We start from the raw sequence: 22406 nt of genomic DNA, 5'->3' as shown, positions 1-22406 counted from the left end.
AAGTGGAAATGCATCAGCTGTCTTTGTGAGATTTGTTGATGCAGAGAATTGATGTTTGTTTCTTTGTGTTGTGCCTAAAACTTTGGCTGTAAGTTTGAAATCACAATATAATAAACACCTCTAAAACTTTCTATTCCACGTTTTTCACAAGAGTCTCTTAAAGGGATAGTTACTCATCCTCATGTTGTCTGCATCATTGGATACGAATGAATCGATATTTCTGAGGGAAAGATCCGTTTTTTTTACATGTTGTTTGGGTAACGATAAGGTCCGAGTCCTTCAAAGTGTTGTAGTCCTTGAGACTCGTTCTATTGCCGTGTTTTAGTATTGCATGGCGTTGCCTGTGATCCAAAAAAATCGGAGAATATCCCATTTATTACTGCTTTATCACAACGCTTAGTGTTTATTCTTTTTTTGGTTTTTATGAAATGATATACGAACCTCCTGCCAGGCTCCGACAGAGACCAGGAGTTGTTTGTTCCATCTTCGATATCTTTATCGTTAAGGATTGATGGAGGGTCAGTCTCCTCGATGAGGACATCCAACTGCAATTAAGAGCACATTAGGAGTGTTTTAGAAGCCAGATTTTCATCTCGGTAACACCACCTGAGCCATTAGTGGGGAAAACATAGCTATATAAAACAACTACACAAAGCTTCACCCAAATACCTTACCTCTTTACGTTTTCAGTTTTCTCAGAGTCCGAGACATCTGACACATTGATTTCTATATCCAGTACGGGATGAGACAGCATACTTAAGGGATCTATGAGAATCTCGTAGGGAACAGCAGGGTGCCTCCAGGAAGATGGTGTGCTGATGCTCCAACTTTCTTCTTGTCCAAATGTACCTGTGGAATTTAGTGTAGTTTAGATGGTCATTCATTTCCATTCTTGAATGAATCACTCTGATGGCTTGGTTGTTTTAGTGAATAAACATATATTGCTTATGTCTTGTGAAATTACATCAAAATGTAAAAACCTTTGCGGGTGAAAAATGACCATTGTTTATTGCCAATAGAGTAGCTATTGTCCAACTTAAACTAGCTCCAAAATCTCACTTGAAATTCACAATGGTGTGGATTTTACACCTTGGAACTGAATAATGTCAAATCATTGTTCAGCATTAGCAGTCCCACAGAAGAACAATACTTGAAATACAACCAGTTCATTGGCATAATTCATTCGGGAGTCAACCACACTACTACAGGTTATGCTGCTTGTTTTTGAGTCACAAAAAAGAACCAACTCAAAAGAATCATTCTGGAATCCACTGTGGTTATGCTCTATTTTTAATACTGTATTTTTAGCAGTATTGCGGCACCAATGAATAAGCTAGGTATTGCAGTAAAAACAGTATTTCGTATGGTACGCACTGGTGGAAGAATGTGCATGCCACGACCAGTAATTCAGAAACAAAAAGTATTCGGTTGATGAGGACATACCCTATTAAAGCCAATCATTTTAAATGAAATATTTCAAAAAGGGCATATTGGTGTAATGCTCATACATTTGGTTACATAGTTTATGTAAAAAGACAAATAACTATGCAGATGTACCTATAAATTCCCCATGGATACTCCACAGCCGAACTGAGCAGTCCAATGAGGAGGTAAGCAGAAACTGGTCCTTGTCAAATATCTTCAAGCTTGAGGTGAATAAATTATGTTAATGAAATATCAAATATTAAACAAAAATTTTAAAGAAAATAATAGTATAAATGTTATGTTCTTGTGGTGTTTTGTTTGTGTTTTCACTTGTTAAACCAACCTAGTGATGCTGCTGATATGCACACGCCAGAAATTCACCTCTAGAAATGAATAAAACCACATCAAGGCTCAAAATAAACATTAAAAATCATGCTTTGAGTCATGGAGATAAAATGAGGACTGGCCTTACTTTCAGGAGGGTTTTGTTCAGGTCCCAGGGCATATTGCTTGACATTGTAAACATATATGAAGCCGACATGATCGGCTGTAAAAAGCATGCTGTCATCCCGCATTAAAGCCAGTTTTACAATCTGCTGCTGAAGTTGAGACTTGAAAAGCCTTTGCCTCATTCGTTTGACACTGAATTTATAATCAAACTTGAGGAAAGATAAAATATATGATACTTACGGCCTGAAAAGATGTGATGAACTTCCCGCCATTCAGAATACTCCAGAAATATACATTACCTTTGATAGAGATTAAATATATTTAGTGAAATCAGAAGCTCTGCATACATGAACAGATTTTTCATCACAATCACAAAGACCAGTTCACCTTGAGACCCTGAGGATACAAGCCAAGCAGAAGAGGACAATTCAGGAACAAACGCTCGTGTCTTTAGGAAGCTGAGGCTCAGAACTCCTGTGTTTCGAACTATCATGTGCAGTTAAAAAATAAACATCACATAAGGTCCTCTTGCATATTGCAACACCTCAAAACACATTCACAAGCAAAAATGGAAAGCCTTCTCACTCTTAAATGGTATAGTTCACCCCAAAAAGAAAATTTACTGAAAACTGACTCACCCTGTGTATCCTCTGCAGTGAATGGGTGCCGTCAAAATGAGAGTATCAAACAGCTGATACAAACATCACAATAATCCACATCAATTAGCATCTCGTGAAGTGAAAAGCTACATGTTAGTAATAAACAAATCCATATTTGTTTATTATAATATTTATTCCATATTAAATATGAGTCCATAAACCAAAACACTTCTTCTAGTGAAAAAGACCATCTCCTGTAAACTGTTTTCACTTTTAAATGGTGTTTGATCTCTGTGTATTTCTCTCCTGATTCAGACAAGGCTATTTTATTTTATTTTTTTACTGGAGAAAGCAACATTATGGCTCGACTCATATTTTAGCTAGAAGCAATGGTTTGAAGTTAAAAATATCTTGACAAGTTTATTACAAACACGCAGCTTTTCAATTGTTAACTGAAGTTGTGTGGATTACTTGTGAATTATTGTGATGTTTTTATCAGCTATTTGGACCCTCATTTTGACGGCACCCATACACTGCAGAGGACCCATTGTGCAAGTGATGCAATGCTAAATTTCTCCAAATCTGTTCCAATGAAGACACAAACTCTACATTTTGGATGGACTGAGGGGGGAGTACATTTTCATTTTTGGGTGAACTGGTTCTTTAAATGGATATTTCCCCTCAAAATTCCCATTATGTCTGTATGACTTGTGCACTACAGTATATTTAAAGTTTTCATACGATTTGATTGAGAATCAGCAGAATTTTAATCATTATTCACTGAAAATTCAAAGAAATATTGGCATACAATGAGTACTGCTGCTCTGTTGAGACTGAGGGGTCTGGAAGCGACACTGTATGCGTCCAGACACCACATTCCACACAATGATCTCGCCATCACAGGGCTCGACAGTGCGAGAATTTCACTCGCATTTGCGACTAAAAATAGATGTGTGCGAACTGGAAAATGTATTTAGGAGCACAAGTGCGAATACAAAACAGCCTAACTTATACAGTAGCCTATAACAAACGTATTAAAAATTTATTCTGTTTATTTATGGAAAAATTGCGATGCAGCCTCATATGATTACTTTAGAACTTTAAAAAGGCAACGGTTTAATTTAAATGAGCACAGATGAGAAGAAAAGCGGAGCGAGTTAAAGTGAAGACGCGCTGAATGACGCACATTCGCCACTAGAGGGCGCTGCCGTTACCCCGGTAACCCAGTAAACAAATCAGCTACGCTACTTTCCTAAAACTGTGTAAATAATGTTTCACACTCACAGTCATTTAGATATTTATATTCGCTTTAGTCTTCACAATAGCATCAAATAATTCTTACTTAAAGACTTAATGAGCTATTTATTTTCAAACATTTTTTCTAACCTAAAACATGGCCCATCCACTTAGAGAGCAGTGGGCCTATCTATATATCAACGACTGATTCGTTATTATTGTTCAGTAACACAAGTTACATTAGTTAACATGAAAAAAACAATGACTGCATTTATTAATAATGCTATCTTAATTTCAACTTTTAATAATACATTATAAAATCAAAAGTTGTCTTAATATAATTCAATGGAGCTAACATTAACTAACATAGTTGTATTTTTTATTAATCAACATTAACAAAGAATATTAACTACTGCAACAATTAGCTATTGCACATTTTTAGTTAATGTTAACCTGCTTTAACTAATGTTAACAAATGGGAGCTTACTTACCTATTGTTCTTTCGTTCATTTGAACAATCTTTTGCACTCTAATCTTGAAACACTTGTTTACTTTATATTTTTATGTATTTTTTATAAAAGTCTTTTAGTAAATTATCTTTAATAAAGTTATTTAACCTGTTAGGAGGACAACACTTTTTTTCACTTAGAAATTATATATTGTGATTTAAAAACAAAAGCATATACCGTGACAAAAGCTTCAATGATTATTGTGAAAATTTTATACCGACACAGTTTAATAGGATTATAACTAATTACATAATTAGCCTATTAAATAGTGTCTGAAGTAAAATTATTTAAAAACCTTGTGTACTTTCTGTATTCTGATAAATTAAATAATTGTGCTTGTAAATGTCTCTTTGTATCCCCTTATTAAGCTAAAACACCTAATTTGACAAATTTGCATTGCGCCCCTAAATGTTTTTTAATGCGCTCCTAAATTTTTTGACTTAGCCTTGGGGAAAAGGTAAGCGTCAAGCCCTGCATCATAGCTGCCAGTGGCCAGGAGTGCAGTGAGCAATGCACAGGATATCTTCTTTGTGCCCATTCCTCTGTGTGTCAAACATTTAACACATGAATGACTTGAAAAGGATTTAAACTACATGCATATAAACATGAATGAGCTGTATGTTGTAGAAGATGCTAATACCACATCATCCTGCCAGGAAGGTTTTGGTCTCTGATTGAACTGAGTTTCCTCTTTGGAGTCCTGTCAAAAGCACCAAAAAACAGCATGTGTTTAGTTTTAAAAGTAATCAATTCCGTTCACAGTTTCTTGAATCAAATAACCGGCGTTAAATTTTGTCAAATCTGGTCAAGAAGGGTCCTTTCAGATACATAAGTGCCATCTGACCAACATCTTAAAGTACTAATCACACATTGCTTGATTGTATCTGTTGTAACTGTGTCCCTGAGAAAGTAAATAAAGGGTCTATTATTGTATAAGACATGTCAGTAAATGAAACTTTTAATTATTTCATTGTATTTTGTTGGCTATGGAACTGATCTAATTTTTCATTTGCAGAAGTTTGCATCTATTCACAAGTAGGATAAGTCTTAAATGCAACATTTTATAGATCTACAACGAGGAGAGTGGGATCTGGTTTATATTTCATATTAAATATCTGAACACTGAAACAAAATGAATAAATCAAAGTACCCTGAACACTTAATACAGAATTGACAAGAGATGGAGGGGAAATTTTGAATAAAAATAAAATATGTATTCTCCAGTGGTCTCATAATCATGCATTTATGGTATCTTTTCCCACAAAGCTAAAGAGAACAAAAGCTCTTGTAAAAGATGGAATAATGGACTGTCTGAAGGGAATTGGGGAATACACCACACCAAACAGCACTCCAGCACGTCTGAGGAGGGTGGAACGCTGAAGTAAATGAAATATGGAAATGGAGTGAACAGCAATAAAGGAGAGAGTACCAGAGGGAAGAAACGGGTCATGGCAGTCAACCATTTTATGAGAGCCATCTGGGGAATTACGCTGATATAAAATAAGGTCAAGGGAAGCAGGCTGGTCACTTTATACTCACCAAGTAAATGTCAATCCTGCAGCCCAAACCGACAGAAATCACAAATCTGCCAAAACAAATAAAAGAGCGAATCAGCCAAAAAAATCAGGGGCGTAATATCCATGAAGATTATGGGGCTGGCAGTCAGCAGAGACACACGTGTTCCTGTGCAGTGTCAGATAGGAGCAGTCACAAATCTCAGCACATCTTCCATCTGGGGAAAACATAATGCAAGGCTCTTTGCTTCACAACATCTTTATAGGGAGTGCGAGATTATATCTTCAATACTCTGAATAATCAGTCATACTCAAGAGCAAAGAACATCAATCAAAGGCACATTAAGATCTAGAGGCATTATTGACCTCTGCTGAGTATCTTCACACACTGGCCATTGTTGAAGTTCCACATCTTAAGGCATCCGTCTCTTCCACCAGTCACTAGCCTGCAGGTGAAAATAAAAACAATGCAATATAATACAGCAAAAAATTGAATATTAATATTTTGCAGTGTTATATAAATTAATTAGCTGTAACAACCTCCTTCCGCTAGGGTCAAATGCCATGCAGGTAATTGCAGATTCTCCGTGAGCACATCCATACTCAAACACTTGAGCACCGGTTTCCACGTCCCAGACTTTGACAACCTGAATTCAAGTAAACGCATTAAAGCACTACTTTTAGACAAGAGGGACTGTTGCTTTCCTAATCTATGGAAGACCAAACACCTTAAAAATGAAAATAAATAAATATAATTCTAGGAAACTAAAATGATAAATAATACAAACAATTCATTTTTAATTCAATTTTATTTTCTCCTTTATTAATTATTTTCAGTATTTATTTATTTTTTTACTTTATTTTGTATTATTTCATTATTTATATATATTTTTTTTTAATTCAATTTTTGCAGGTTTGGTCCTCCATACCTAACAGCTCAGCTGGTTTTTAAATAGTTGGCAGTATAAATGTACATTTATAATTTATTATTATTTCTCTTCCAGACCAAAAATTCATGTTCAAGGAAACTTGACTACTTCAGTTTGCCAACTTCAAAGTCAAACAAATCCATACCCATAAATTGTGTTCCTCACCTCACTGGCCTTATAAGAAATGGAATACATCACAAAAGGATAGTTATGTTAAGTTTAGGGAAAGAAATCAATACTTTTATTCAGTAAAGACTCATTAAAAACCTTTACATAATTATAGAACATTTCTATATCAAATAAATGCTGTTCTTTTGAACCTTGAATTTATCAAAGAATTCTGATAAAAGATGTATCACAATTTCCATGAAAATATTAAGCAGCAACTGTATTCAACATTGATAATAATAAATGTTTCTTGAGCACCAAATCAACAAATTAAAGTGATTTCTGAAGGATCATGTGACACTGAAGCCTAGAGTAATGACTGCTAGAAAAGTGCAGGAATAAATTACATTTTAAAATATATTCAAATTGAAAACAGTGACTTTAAACAATAATATTTCACAATATCATTATTTTTACTGTATTTTTGATCAAATAAATGCAGCCTTGGTGAGCAGGAGAGAAAACATTAAACCACAAACTTTTCAATGGTAGTGTATATTTACTTTTTTACTAATTGTTCAATCACCTTGAAACACATTGTGTCAGTTTTAGAAGATCAACCTATGAATATGAAAAACAGTGCATCTGCTTCCTCTGTGTTTTTCTCAAAACCACTCACCGAGCCCTCAGAGCAGCTCACCACCTGCCTACTCCTCACTGTATCCGCAGCACAACACTGGCTCTTTATGGGACACAATCTGATTGCCTTTAGACTGTGGTCTACAACAGATGGAATATGGAAGGAGAAAGGATGCAAAATGCATGACAACTGATGCTGAATGACGTGATGATAATTCTAACTTAATATACAGATACCTTTACACCTTACAGCCAAATGATACCTAAAACTGGCTTTGAGACATTCTTTATATAACATACTTTGTCTGAAGGGACAGTAAGGCGAGGGAATCTGTGGCAATGTAAAGCCCCTTCACAGCTGAAGAGCAGAGGCATGCAGATAATTCTCCCTGGATCTGACTTGCTTTTGGATGGGCAGTAAACAGATATGTCTGATCCTTAATATGCAGTATCTAAAAGAAAAATAACAATACCATCATACAAAAATAATACATTTTCATATTTATGGTGCACTGCTTTGTTTCTCTGATTAAAGGGATATTTCACAGAAAATGGAAACTCTGTCATCATTAACTCACTTTAATGTTCTTCCAAACCTGTGTGACCCTCTTTCTATCAAACATAAAAGGAGAATTTTAAACAATATCCTGCCCACTGTTTGCAAAATAATAAAAGTAAATGAGGACTGGGGCTGGCAAGCCGTGAAAAGGATTCAAAGGCATCATAGAAGTACCATAAAAGTGGTACATATGACTTATATTGCACATCATATTGCAAGTCTTCTAAATAGCTTTGCATTATGAAAAGACCTGGGGTGTGTTCCCCAAAACAATCAATAGCTAACTATGGTCATTAGTTCCATTGAACTCTATTGGTAACGATGGAACTTGCGACAATAGTTGCTTTTGGGAAACGCACCCTAGATCAGTCTGATTCATGAACTGATAAACAACCGCCATAAAATAAGTGTTGTTAAATAAACTGGATCAACTGATTCATAGAGAAAAAATAATAAAAAAACAAACCACATTCACAAATCTTTATTCTTTTTTTCACGATTCTTTATTGGCTTGTATGGTGCAATGAGGAACCATTAACATTGATTAAATCCTTTTGATTCCACAAACATTTCTTTATAGTGGAAAAAAGTTTTTTTTTTTTTACATAAAATGGTTTACCAAAAGGTTATTTGGAAACATAAAAAACCCTTAGAGAAAAACCCCTTAGAGGCCTTTATTTTTAAGAGCGTACTTTTCTAATGAAGGAATGATATGTGTAGGTTTAATACAGTGCACTCATATGGCTCATTTTTGTGATTTTAGAGCTTGACAGCCCCCATTCTTATTCATAGGGCTGGGTATCGTTCAAAAATTTTCGATATCGATACCTTGAGTTCGATACCAGTTCCTAAACTATACTTTTTTCGATACTAATTTTATGAAATCAGTTTTAACAAGATTACATTATCTAAAAAAAAAACAATTTTTTCAGCTTGTTGACATTTATACAGACTCAAAGCCTTATCTCCTCAGCCACTGCACAAAGGAACAAAATATATCCAACACAATAAATCAGTACAAATCATTTTAAGGAAGTTCAAATAGTTTTCAGTTTACACATCTACATTTACACTAGTGCGTGTTCGTTTTAAAACGCATAGCTGAGACAAAATCATAATTTCTATTCATTCATTCTAGGTTGTTAAAGACTTCAAGAAATAGAAAATCTTTATCCACCCCATAAGTGGGTGTTTTATTTTCTTTCACATATGTTTTATTGTTATTAAATTATGGTGTGCTATGCCTAATTATTTGAATGCATAAAAACTTAGTTTATTCAAAATTATTCTAAAAATAGCCTTATGATATGTTTTATTTTTCCTCAGAAATTCTGAGTTTCAAATGAAGGCAAAAATTTTTTATGCAATTTATCTTTAAATTATTGAAAATCAAAGTTTATAGGCAAACAAAGGGGGTTTACTATTAAAATTAAAACATGGAAGAAATGTGTGATCATTATTAAAAAAAAAAAAAAAGTTTTAATAATTTTAATAATAGCCTATAGTAGCAGTATGTACTGTCTGCTGAACAATAGTAATATATAGATATAGACAGCAGACTGCCCCGTATTTCGAATCGCTCTCGCGGATGTCAAACACTGATCAAAATGCGCGTCCGCCACGTCGCTTCTAGTCGAACACACCTAGTGCTGCAGGCTTATTGGCTCACTGACGTTAATGTGATTAACGACAAGATGTTTCTCGATACTCGGTGGCATCGAGGCTATTCGGTCGGTGAATATATAACTTCATTATACTGACAAGAGTAATCAAAATGTGCTTTGAAATTCCCTTTTTGTGTTCAGGATATAGATAAAAGAATATCACGGGTTTAGAACAACAGGAGGGTGAGTAAATGAACAGACAAGTTAATAGATAATCAGTGGTGCTACATTGCCTTTGGTTTTTCTGATTATGAACTTCTAGAAAAACGCTGTAGCTCAGTTTAATGCCTTGGTTTTTCAGATCAAGAAATGTTCAAAAATCCAGATTTGACTTTTGAATAATGAATTAATTTCTCACCTAAGCGGTGCTTTCTGTGGAGACTGAGAAAATGTGCCCATCTTCTGAGGCAATACAGAGGTAGGAAACAGGGGCAGCATGACCTTTCAAAATCCCAGTTGGTTTTCTGCCATTTCAAAATGTAAAATAACTAGTCTGCCATAGAACATCAGATTTTGAACACACAGTATCATCTGTGTGTATTTCATATCCTCTTAAAAATCAGAAAAGCAGTTGTCCAGAAGAATAAAATTGGTCTAAGATATTCAAGCCCTGCACTGCATAATTTGTTGCTTTTTAAAACTTGCTTGTAAATCTCTCTTTATGCTATATTATCACCAAATCTTGAATTCAATCTTTTGTCACCATGTTTTCAACTTGTAATTCTGGCAATGGTCACTCACAAACTGAGGTGAATAACAGTGTTGCCAAATCTGTGTTTTTTTCTGCAGAATTGGGCTACTTACCCCCTGCGCAACATGATTTTAGAGTGCTTTTGATAGCCAATTTCCCCTGGAACGTGATTGGGCTATAGTTTTGAGTAACAATTGGGCTGGTTTTGTTACGCAGACCTGGCAACCCTGATGCAAACGCTTAGATCATTGAGGCCTATGATCAATCATGTTCCAAAAAGAAATACAAAACGTGCTAATTGAAAGAAAACAAGTTGACAAAAAGCTTTATTCCAAGATTTTTGATTAAAGACCTTAATCAGAGATTTACAAGCTATTTTTTGGGCTGATAATTTTTGACTGGGAAAACAAGAAGTGTAAAAAGGTAAGGAAACAAAAAAGGGGAGACTTGTGTGAGCAAAGTCATTATGTTTTGGTTCATTAACATTAACTATTTGACCTCTCCGGGTCAAAAAACTGGAATACAACATGAGGGTTAAAAGAACTGGAATCAGAGAGATGCCAGTTTATGAAGAAGATATCATTAGGATATAAGGCACACCTAGGGACGTATGGCATCCACATGCGCAACAGCTTGTCCATCCTACCGGTGACCAGAATATTTTGATTCTTACAGAAGTCAAAGGTCATGACTCCTTTAGGAACAGTGAAGATTGTTTGCTGGTTGCCCTCTGTGAAACTTTTGTAGATTTTCCCTCTCCGCACGCTTCTATTTTCTCTCTCATCTGCTCTTGCATGTAGGCTGATGGATGAATGCTTCCTAATTAAAAACAGATTGTCAAACATCCATACGCACATATCCACTCAAACAGATCACAGCTGACAGATTCCGAACCCTTTTCCCCTCTTTCTGAGTCACAGCGTGTTATTCAAATGAGCTTAACCAGACCGTCATTACATTGAGTTTTGACAGATCTCTCTTCTGGCATTAAACATGCAAGACGCCAGAGTTCCTTTTTTCTTCCTACTGCCATGATAAACAGACATCACTCAGAAAGAATTGAGAAAGCAAGGAACACTATTTTCTACAAACCCTTGAGTGAATCTGAATGTCTAGGTCATATTTCACCTTAAAATCAACAGTAAAAAAAAAAAGCTTTTTGCATGAATAAAATGAACCCTAATTTTGGATCATTAAGATTTTTTTCATTTATCTAAACATATTTCGACCCCTTTTCTTATTATCACAGTGTGCCTGTATGTTTTCTTTTGCTTGTATTTCTCATTTTTAATTATGATTCTCATTACCGTAACATTAATAATCAGGAAAAGAATGCGCTTCACTGTCACAATGTCACAATGTAAAAAAACTGAGTAGTCCTTAAAAATAGCCTTAATTGTATTTAAAAAAAAACATAATTTCTCATCTTTTTTTGAGTTTGGGGTGACATATAACCCTACTAAACGAGAGAAAAGAAAATAATCACATTATCCCACTGTACTGCAAAAAGAAAAACAACAGAAGTCATTTTTAAATGTTAACTATAACAAGGGCAGAGTCTTCATGCATTGATGAGGATACAATGGCAGGTATGCTCACCTGAAATGATAATAAAATACTGCAACATTTTAGATCCGTATCTTTTATTTAGCAGAAAATAAATAATTTTACAAATTCATTAAAAAAAAATATTCTCAGTATTATTCATCACCTCTCAATGCACTAATGTATTTTGAATGGAATATTTACAGTGGATTTCAATGTATATTCATGTGCATTGTACGAGAAGACATTAAAATACTACTACTACTAATAATAATAATATAATAATAATAAACATTTGACCTTTGACACCCAGTCTTGGTGGAATTTCCATCTGATAAATGTTATTTCTGGAGATTGAACTGCATGGTCAATGCTTATGTTTGGCACGTTGTCAACCTGAGGCAATCTTTTCCATAATCTAGGGCATATATGCAGAAAAAAAAACCTTACAAACATGAATCAAAAAATACTACACAAAAGACTGTCCAGGTCACCTCTAGGCCTGTCTGCTTTTTCCTTATGTTGTAATTATAGAATAAACATATAATTTATGGCCTGGTCTGTAAATAAGGTAAGTATCATACACAGTAAGCAAGGTCATAAAATATTCTTAGGATGTCAGTTATTGTTCACATATCTATATGCACAGCTCTCCAGAGAACTAATTAATTTATTCATTAAATTATGAAAATTAGGACATGTCTGCATGATTTGCTCTTGTAATTTTGTTTTACAAAACTGCACACGCAAAATGAGTATTATTAAAAAATCTTGTTTACCTCAGTTTCTCCCTGACCGATTTCATTAGTAGGATGTTCACACAGCCCTAGAGTGCCAAAAGCTTTGTGATTAAACAAATACATTGTATTCTATGAAATTCATGTGCTGGACTACATTCGTTTACTTACTTGAGTATCACCATATACAATGATACATTCATCTGGGCCAGTAGAGCTGACAAAACAAGAGTATATTTTTCAATGACAAGAAAAGCAAACATGGAAGTATCATCAAAGGAAGTCCTGTGTTCTTGTTCTTAAATATTTCATTACAATTAATAAAAAATGCATGAGCCAACATAACATACCCTTGCTATTTCAAACCTTGTTTCTTATGTAATGTTATATAACATCATATTAAATTGCAAATGTGTAGTTGATTAAGTGGTTTTTGTTTTAAATAATAACTAAAATCATATCTGCTATAACATTGAACAAAGGTAAAACACTGCTCACCAGTAATCCAGGTTTAAAGGCACAGTTTCTAGTACACTCAACTGACAGCAAGGCTCCAAAGTGGAAAGCTCATAAAACTGAATCTCTCTGGATCTGTAAAGTGAGAAAAAATATGCTGTTTAGATTAGCTGAGGCTGAGATCAGATGTGGCTGTTGTAAAATCAGAAAGTTTTTCCTAAGATCACTATAAAGTTACATAGTTGTACTTGTCTAGCAGAGCAGTCCCCTGCAGGCTGCTCCAAGGGAATCGTCCCTGTAATAACTGTAAGTTGCTTTGCATAAAAGCATCAGCAAATTTACTTCATTTAATCTAGCATGCCATCGGCAAAAATCTTCCTTAGAAAGTTTTGTACCCTAATAACTGTTATTTGAAAATAAATGTATTTAAGAGCAGTTTACCCTGTTCCAATGATCAGTTTATTGTACTCTGGCATTGGCACAAAATCAGTAGCCCATTTTGGTTTTCGACCAATGGATCTGCCAGGCTGCATAGAGAAGTAGAAAAATATTCAAATAAAATAGGGTATTCATATCATTTAAAAAAAATGCAGAATCTCATTACATGTGAAGTAAACAAATAAAAAAAGATCCAGGCAGAATATAAAAGTAACCCACAAACACATTCTTAAAGCCTGGGGGTCCAGAAACTAACAACCCTATCTTCTCTAAGAGTCACAACGGTGCCATTAGGAGGGAAGTGGATTCTCAGAACGGGCTCCCCGCAGTTTAGAAACTTGACGGTAGCTGGTAATATGAAGGCTGCCATCTTACTGCGACGCACAGTCTATTCCTTCTCTTTGTTCTCCAGGTAGATGTATGTGCAGAACTCATGCTAAAAGAAAGAGACAAACACTTAAATAGAATTTGGTATGGAAGTGTGTTGAGAATTTTAAATGAGTCTCATTCACTACCATGCAATTGTGATTAAAAGGCCGAAAGTTAAAGAGTTAAAGGCCGAAACAATGCTTGGTTTTCTCCTGATTTAGCAAATATCCTTCATGAGCGCAACGTGGCATGGGCAAAAGCCAGAAAATCAAATCAGAACTCTGACTAGCTGGTTTTCAGGCAACTGCGTAATGCTTGTACTCTAAAAATGAGAAAAACCAAAGCTGATCATTTTCTTTCTCAAACCACTCATAACCTGAATAATCCATCAAAATTTTGGAAAACTATTAAATCATTATCAGAAAACAGTAAGGGCCAGGAGCTTCCTTCAAGCATTGTGATAGACTCTCAAAAACTTACTGATAAGACCAAAATACTTGACTGTTTCAATGAACATTTCATAGCCTCAGGATTTTTATTTGAGTCACTCAATACTCAACATGAGTGTTCCTCTACAGTGGAGACTGTTGGTTTGGATCCTTCTAGTCAGTCTTTTAGTTTCAGTCCTATTACAGTTTCATATGTAAATAAAGCCCTCAAGCAATTGGACACGACAAAATCTGCAGGCCCTGATAAACTGGATCCCTACTTTTTAAAGCTAGCAGCAAATTTAACTAATATTTTAACTAACATTTTTAATCTGTGCTTGAACACAAATGTCAGTCCTTCCATTTGGAAATCAGCCTTCGTGGTTCCCCTGTTAAAATGTGGTGACCCTTCTATCTTAAATAACTACAGACCGACCTCTAAATTATCTGTTCTGGTCAAGGTTTTAGAGTCCCTTGTTAGTGATCAATTAAAGGATTTTTTTTTTTTTTTTTTTTTTAACAATAAATTTTTTTTTCTGATTTCCAATCTGGTTTTAGAAAAAGGCATAGTACAACATTGGCAGCTCTTAAGGTTTTAAATGACTTTATTGAATCTATAGATAACAAGCAGCATTGTGCAGCCCTTTTTATTGACCTCTCTAAGGCATCTGATATAGTGGACCACACAGTGCTTAAGCACAGACTGTAGGGCTGGACTTTCCGAACAAAATGTTAGTTGGTTTGATAATTATCTTACAGACAGAACTCAGTGTGTGCAGGCAGAGGGCAACACCTCTTGCTATCTCAAAATAACAAAAGGCGTGCCCCAGGGGTCAGTCTCGGGGCCTTTGCTTTTTATCCTTTACATAAATAACATTGATAGTAACGTGTCTAAAGGAAAATTTCATTTTTATGCAGATGACACTGTACTGTATTGTTCAGCACCCACCGCAGACCAGGCCCTCTCCCAATTACAATTATGATTTAAAACTTGTTTTAAATGCTGAAAAAATAAACGTCATGCTTTTTTTCAAATTTGAAATCCAAATCAAATCTGCCTTCAATCTTCACTTTTCAGGGTACAAAGATTGAATGTGTTTCGAAATATAGATATCTTGGTATTTTAATAGAAGAATCTCTTTCTTTTACCCTTCATATTCAGCAGCTAGCAAAAAGATTAAAACTTAAACTAGGGTTTTATTTCAGAATCAAATCCTGCCTTTCATTTGAATCTAGAAAGAGGCTGGTTGCTGCCACTTTTATGTCTATACTTGACTATGGTGATGTTTTATACATGCATGGTTCGTCTCAAAGTTTATATGCATTGGACACTGTATACCATGGAGCTTTGAGGTTCATCACTGGTTTTAAAGTCCTCACTCACCATTGTGAACATGCGGAGACTTCAACACTGGTATATCTTCATATACACGGCTATAGGTCTACTTCCATCTTACCTTCTGACCTACATCAGTGTAACAATCTCGTGACTTACAATCTTCGTTCCCAGGATCTTTTCCTTCTGTCTGTTCCAAAGGTTAGAACTGACTTGGGAAAAAAGGCGTTTAAGTATGCTGCTCCCTCTACATGGAACAAGTTACAGAAATCCATGAAACTTAATAAGCTGGATTCACGAAACATTCTTAAGAAGAAATTTCTTCTTAACTGCCATTTTCTTCTTATTTATTAACTTAAGAAAAAAGTTAAGAATATTTTGTATTCCCAAACATTCTTCTGAAGAATATTCTTATCTTTTTTCTTAAGATTGTTCTTAAGACAAAAATGAAGAAGAATTCAAATTCTTGAAAAGAATCTTCTTAAAAATCATCGTAAATAACTTCTTAAATTTAGGACAGCCCCAGACTTGTCTTAAATCCAAAACAGTAAGAATTATTTAATTAATGTATTGGGTTATTTCCAAATAAATTGTTATATTTAAGCATTACAACAACGTATACATAGTATGACTATTAATAGCGATGTGCGCGAGTTTTCTGAAGCGACAGCGATAACTGATAATGTAAACAATGTTCGGTCATGATTAGCCTGTGTGTAACACTACTTTTTGCTAACTTCAAAACTACAAAAACGAGTAAGATAGGTAACTTTAATTGGACGCTATTATTTTAGCTTATAAATACGACATAATCTTTGGCAGTATGCAGCGCATATGACTGTGCAGCGCGGACACACAAAACTGAATCAAACAGATGCTGCGGCTTGAGACAGGCTGTTCAAAAACATGCCGCATTAAAAATGTAAAGCTGAGCGCCAGTCAAAATCGCGACAAAAAGAGTGTGCGTGCTTACTATGATTATTAGGGTAATCAGCAGGAAGCTCAAAAAGACAATAAAGAGTTTAGACTGTCATTTTCTTCTTAAGAAAATAATTAAGATGTTCTGAAGAATATATTTGAGAACATAAGAATTTTTCAAGAATTGCACTTAAGAACATTCTTACGAACTTCGTATAGTTTATAAGAAGATTTTCGTGAATCCGGCCTCAGGTCTCATTGGTCGCTTTTAAGAGGATGTTAACTGACTTGGAGGCAGCCACATCTGGCTGTAGATGTTTTGCCTGATGTGTTATGGATTGTGGTTGACTTTAAAGGATTTAATTTTTCAGTTGTTTTATGTTATTATTATTATTTGTGTATTTTGTGTCTGTGTGTATGTATGGTTGTACTGCTGCCTATCTTGGTCAGGACACTCCTGAAAAAGATATTTTTAATCTCAATGAGTTTCTTCCTGGTTAAATAAAGGTAATAAAAATAAAAATAAATCAATAGAACAATATAACATTTTAATATTAATATTATAAAAAATATAATACTAGTGTTGTAATAATTCATTACAAGTTACATGTTTGGAAAATAGAAATCACCTAAAGTGTGAACTTCAGTCATGATTACTATTTGATAATGTTGGTAAGCAGTTTTCATACACAAATATGTCTGTATATAATGTTAGTGAATGAGACCCATTTTGAAAACTTGCCAAAAGATTTTTCAAGTGCAAAAACTCAACTGTGCATTTAACAAATCATCTCTTCATCTATTAAATGAGAGCAAGTTTGAGATTTAAAGGGGAAACAGTGAATTATTCATACCCACTCGATTCTGCCATCGCCAGTGTAATCGATCTTCATGAATAGCTGCTGAATTTGAGAATCTTTCTGTGACATTTCGAAAAGTGCTAGGCCAAAGAAATGGGTGGGAAGACAGTGAGAGAGGAAAAATTGTACAATCATATGATAAAGATTTTAGGCCTTGGGCCTCCATTTACATCAGCAACAGTTTATAACGGAATATCTAAATCGTTCAGTACAGTATTTTTGCAGACAGAGAGAAAGATAATTCATCATAGAAAGGCTGTCGTTGCAATTATACTTACAACTGATTTCAATCCTTGGCATTCTTTCACAACAGACTGGAATTCTTCATAATCCAGCATACAGATGCCAGCCTTTGCAAACTCCTGCACAAGAGAACATAATTAAGAAAACCACTTTTTGTAAAGTTTTCCAAGTAATCAAAATATTTTGAATACTTACATCATAAACCAGTTTAATGTGCTTTAGATCATGAATGGACACCATCTGCTCAATCTATATTGGACAGTAAAAATACATCAAATCTCAATTCATCAAACAACATGTGAGATTCATGTATTAACTCTATTTGAGAACTACAGAGAGGATAAACCGAGAAGAACATCATAGAGTTAATCGATGGTGGATGATAATTCAACATAGTATAAATCAACAAGTGCTGTTTGACATTTGTTGGATGATCAAACAGCACCTTCCAGCATGTCAAAAAAATGAAATAGCTGCTGGTTTTTGACAGCCTGCTGTCACATGTTCTGCTCCTTACAATAATGAATTCACTTGAAATGACTATAACAACATGATGCCCTTTAATTATGTTGTGGATCAGAAGCCAATTGCTTCATGCTGTCTGCAAGAAATTACATGCCAGTCAAACCATCCGCCATGAATAAAGAAATGATAGGCTATATGATGGTAAAAGACACACACACACACGTTTCTTCTTGAACTTCCAATGGATTTTTATAGCGGGTTTTTTAGATGTAAAATTATATTACAATTACTATATTTCATTAAATTATTCATTTCTATGCAAATAACATAATGCAAAATGTTCTTATGAAGAAACATACTCATCTACATCTTGGATGGCCTGAGGGTGACTAAATTTTCAGCTAATTAAATTTTTTTGTGTGAACTATTTCTTAAGTTTAAAAAAAACAGCTGCTTCAAAATTCAAGTTTGAGACAGAAAAGTTTCTCCAAGTAACCACAGACCTCAATTTACTCACAAATTAAAAATAGTCTTTCTAAAAATCCATAGGACATTGCAGAGGGAACCCAAAGTAAATTAGCCTTCCCGGTTGGCCTAGGAATTGATAAAAAGCAATGCATTTGCCACAAAAACAATTAGGCTGACAGCATAAAACACCAACACGAACATTTCAATTTACTAAAAACAGCTGAGCTTCTGTCACACTACTGAAAGGTGTAGTTAGCAGTGTCCCTTCTTGTAGTTACTTGCTCTTCTACAGTGATGAATACAGATTATAACTTTCATGCCTATTTCAGTGTGCAGTCAGATGGCAAATTACCTCCAGCACAAACAATTTTGGGCTTGATACGGAAAAAGTAATTGATTTGCTTTCTGGGTTGCAAGTTCAAGCACTCTGTTGAAATAAAAGATGCATCTCTATGGTGTCATTTCATCCGATCGGTAGTCATGACAGATTACTCTGCGATGGTTGCCCATCCAAAGGTCATCCAGCTAATGAATTAATGGATTCTGTACTAGATTCAAAATGTCATTTCAGGAAAAGGTTCATGATTTGATTTTAGCATATTTAATGAATGTTTGATGTGGAGGAGTAATCCATTATACTACACTGACACCCTGAGGTCAGGAGATTAAAAGGAGTCTGACTAAAATGGTAGTTTTAATATGGTTACATCTACATCAAAACCTGAGATATAAAAAAAACAGCTTTTTGAAGAATAAACAGTTTGTCCACACAACATATGATATGGATAAGAGCAGATATTAAAAGATACATGCACCTTGTAACATACCCAAAGTTGATGCACTATGGTCTGTTTGCACGTCAGTTAGAACAAGAAGTTTAAAAAATGCTGAACAACAAGATTAGAATTATAGGAGGGGTGGAGCCTGTTGAGGAGGGGCGGGGTTAAATATTAGTTTATATATTAAATATTAAATCATTATATTAGACTCTAATTTCAAATGCAGTATTATGGATTCGAGGAATACCTCAGTCCAGCTGCCCAACCTCCTCATATATCATTATAACATTTAATTTGCATACCTTGGCCGGTGAAAGATGATGCTGTGGCAAGTTGTCATTCAATCTAGGTGGAATATAATTGTTGGGAAATGCAGCCAAGCAGCAGCTGCTGCACAAGCGTGACCCTTTGACTTTTACCTTGAGCTCACAGAGGGTGCCGGCAGGATCTGCTCTGTAGCGTTGGTGCATGCTGAGTTTAGCAACATCTTCCAGGGTATGAGAGTGTCGCCTGGGTCCTTTCCTCAAAACCTCTCTCTCCAGCCAATCGGGAAGCTGTTGGCTCCTCTCCTCTCTTGAGTCTAAATAACTGAAGACATATATATATATATATATATATATATACATACACACACACACACACACAAACTTTTTATTACTTTATCATTAAAAATGATACATACATACAAAACCACATTGAACATTTAAAAATTTATTTGCAGAATATTACGTGTCAAGTTATAGCTTAATCATTAGGCCATGAGTAATAACAAATCAAATATTTATAAAATGATTGAACTTTTATATATTTATGTATGGATTATGAGAGGTAGAGTTTGATATTATGAAATTAGATAATACATCTGTTTTATTATGACAAAAAAAAAAAAGATAATATATCTTAGATATCATATATGCAAGGGTGTATTTGTAGCAATAGCCAACAATACATGTAGGTCAGAATTATTGATTTTTCTTTTAGTCCAATAAATCATTAGGATATCAAGTAAAGATCGTGGTTGATATTTTGTCAATTTCCTATCGCAAAATACATCAAAACTTAATTTTTTATTAGTAATATGCATTGCTAAGACATACTCAGGTTCCAGATTTTCAAATATTTGTATCTCAGCCAAATATTTTCATCTCAGCCAAATATTTTCCTATCCTAACAAACCACCCATCAATGGAAAGCTTATTTATTCTTATTTATTCAGATGTATAAATCTCAATTTCAAAAAACTGAACCTTATGACCGGTTTTGTGGTCCAGGGTCACATATGGTGCTGTGTGCCGTGTTACTCTGAATAAACAAAGGCAAGTAGTAAGTTTACTCTCACGAGGAGAACTTTACACCTCTTAAATTTCATTTTGCAACGTGAAAGCCAAGGGTGAGTTAAGCCAAATCAAATTAGAGTCAAGCAAAATTTTCATATTTGTCTGTCAAAACAAAAATGAATTAATCCTCAAGGACAAAAACTGGTACAGTGTTCCAGCATGGCACCAGCGTTAACCATCTTCCTTATTCCCTGGCAACACTATGAACAACAGGAGGAGTGATACTCAAGGTCAGAAGCTGGAAAATGGCTGAATACCAATGTGGTACGAAACATAGTCCTCATACTGAGATGAAAGTCATGAAGCAGAACAAATTAGTGTCTGAATCAGGAGCTGTTTCAAAGTAGCACTGAGCAAATTAGACGATTAAATGTGGGAACAGGAATCCTTGTCAAGATATAGATAAATAAAAAAGAATAAAGCAGAATACCTGTGCTTGTTATGGGCCTCAAGTTGGGCTCCAGCAGATGAGGCCCGAATTTTCCTGCCTAGCGGCATATCAGGAGAGATCTGAGAGTGTCTTGTCCTCTTGGCTTTGCTTTCGTTCTCCTTAGAGGCTGCTTTCTTGTTTTGCTGCTCGAGCTATGCTGCGTACAGATCTCCCCGAGCTTAGAGGCACAGCACACCTGAATCTCAGGTTACCTGACACACAAAATTGAGTCGTGTGGCTACGTGTATATTGGTGCCGAGAGCCACATTTAATACCAAATGTGATCATGCTAAAAAACCTTTCAGCAGAAGAGTTAGTTCGCCATAAACTGACTTTCTTCTAAACTCTTCAAGTCTTAGTTTTTCAGTAAATTTAGATTTAATCAGGAAGATATCTGTGGCATTTGCTTTGAAGGAAAATTAATGTCTTGAATCAGTAGCTCCTTTGACATTTAATGTCTTTACTATTATTCTATAATGTCAAGATACTTGAAACATTCTCAGAACCAATAGAGCCTTAAGAGATTTATTATTCCTAAGAGACAAATCATGAACAATTTTATGCATCTGTTTTTGCCAAATGAGGCTTAAACAAATCTCAGAAAAATGAACTGCATATAGTAAAAATTATTTATGCCTATTTTCAGTTTACTTTGTTATGGAAATTTTCTGATTTTGTCTTTCTTTTAAATGTTGTACTAATCTCATATAACATTTTTAATATATATATGTTAATCATGAACTAATAACTAAACATATAATGATAATGTGCAGGAGCTGTGCATGAGCTGTGCATGTCTTATGGGGTGATGTGCACAGAGTAACATGATTGGCTAAGGTTTTATCTGTTTTCAACGATGTATCTTCTTGGATGGTATAAACAGCAGGTGCTGGGAGAGCGTGGTATCACTCTGCTCACAGCGCTTTTTCTTCTGTGAATAGATTGATCATTTCTGCAGAAATTAAAAGCAAGACAAAGACAAATTTGGTTTGGTCTTTTCATTTTCAGTCTTCACAATTTCATTAAATCAGATTTTCCACGACAATTCTTGGCGACGAGGATGGGATTCCACAGCTGATCGTCCGAGACCTGAGGACGTTAGTTGGCTGATCACCCTAACCCAAAAAGGGTTAAGCCCTAAACCCCGAAAGGCTTCAGGGAAGGGGGGACTGACGTCTGAGGGCTCTGGACCTTCACTGCTGGTACCACCACAGGCAAAGGCAAAGGCAGACTGACAACAGAGACTTTCGCAGCAGAAACCAGAGAAGGAGGGG

At 35.0% G+C, this 22406-nt stretch overlaps 1 pseudogene across 1 annotated transcript; it reads right to left on the bottom strand.

The window, feature by feature from the left end:
- Window positions 1-193: 193 nt before the first annotated feature.
- LOC306851311 (cilia- and flagella-associated protein 337-like) lies at window positions 194-21200 on the bottom strand (annotated as a pseudogene). The gene is made up of 31 exons: window positions 21133-21200; window positions 19785-19953; window positions 17849-17902; window positions 17689-17772; window positions 17405-17470; window positions 13719-13935; window positions 13503-13588; window positions 13104-13196; window positions 12777-12822; window positions 12648-12694; window positions 12169-12286; window positions 11865-11922; window positions 10924-11142; window positions 9991-10096; window positions 7710-7861; window positions 7450-7550; window positions 6274-6380; window positions 6100-6179; window positions 5897-5951; window positions 5759-5804; window positions 4860-4919; window positions 4713-4761; window positions 3283-3413; window positions 2263-2361; window positions 2116-2174; window positions 1898-2036; window positions 1769-1808; window positions 1558-1646; window positions 683-849; window positions 442-545; window positions 194-341 (listed from the first exon to the last, which is right to left on the bottom strand). The product of its transcript is annotated as a cilia- and flagella-associated protein 337-like (transcript).
- Window positions 21201-22406: the final 1206 nt, after the last annotated feature.

This window comes from Barbus barbus (assembly GCF_936440315.1).
Source record: "Barbus barbus genome assembly, chromosome: 31".
In the NCBI taxonomy this organism is placed as follows: domain Eukaryota; kingdom Metazoa; phylum Chordata; class Actinopteri; order Cypriniformes; family Cyprinidae; genus Barbus; species Barbus barbus.
This window is presented reverse-complemented; position numbering and strand designations above follow the sequence as displayed.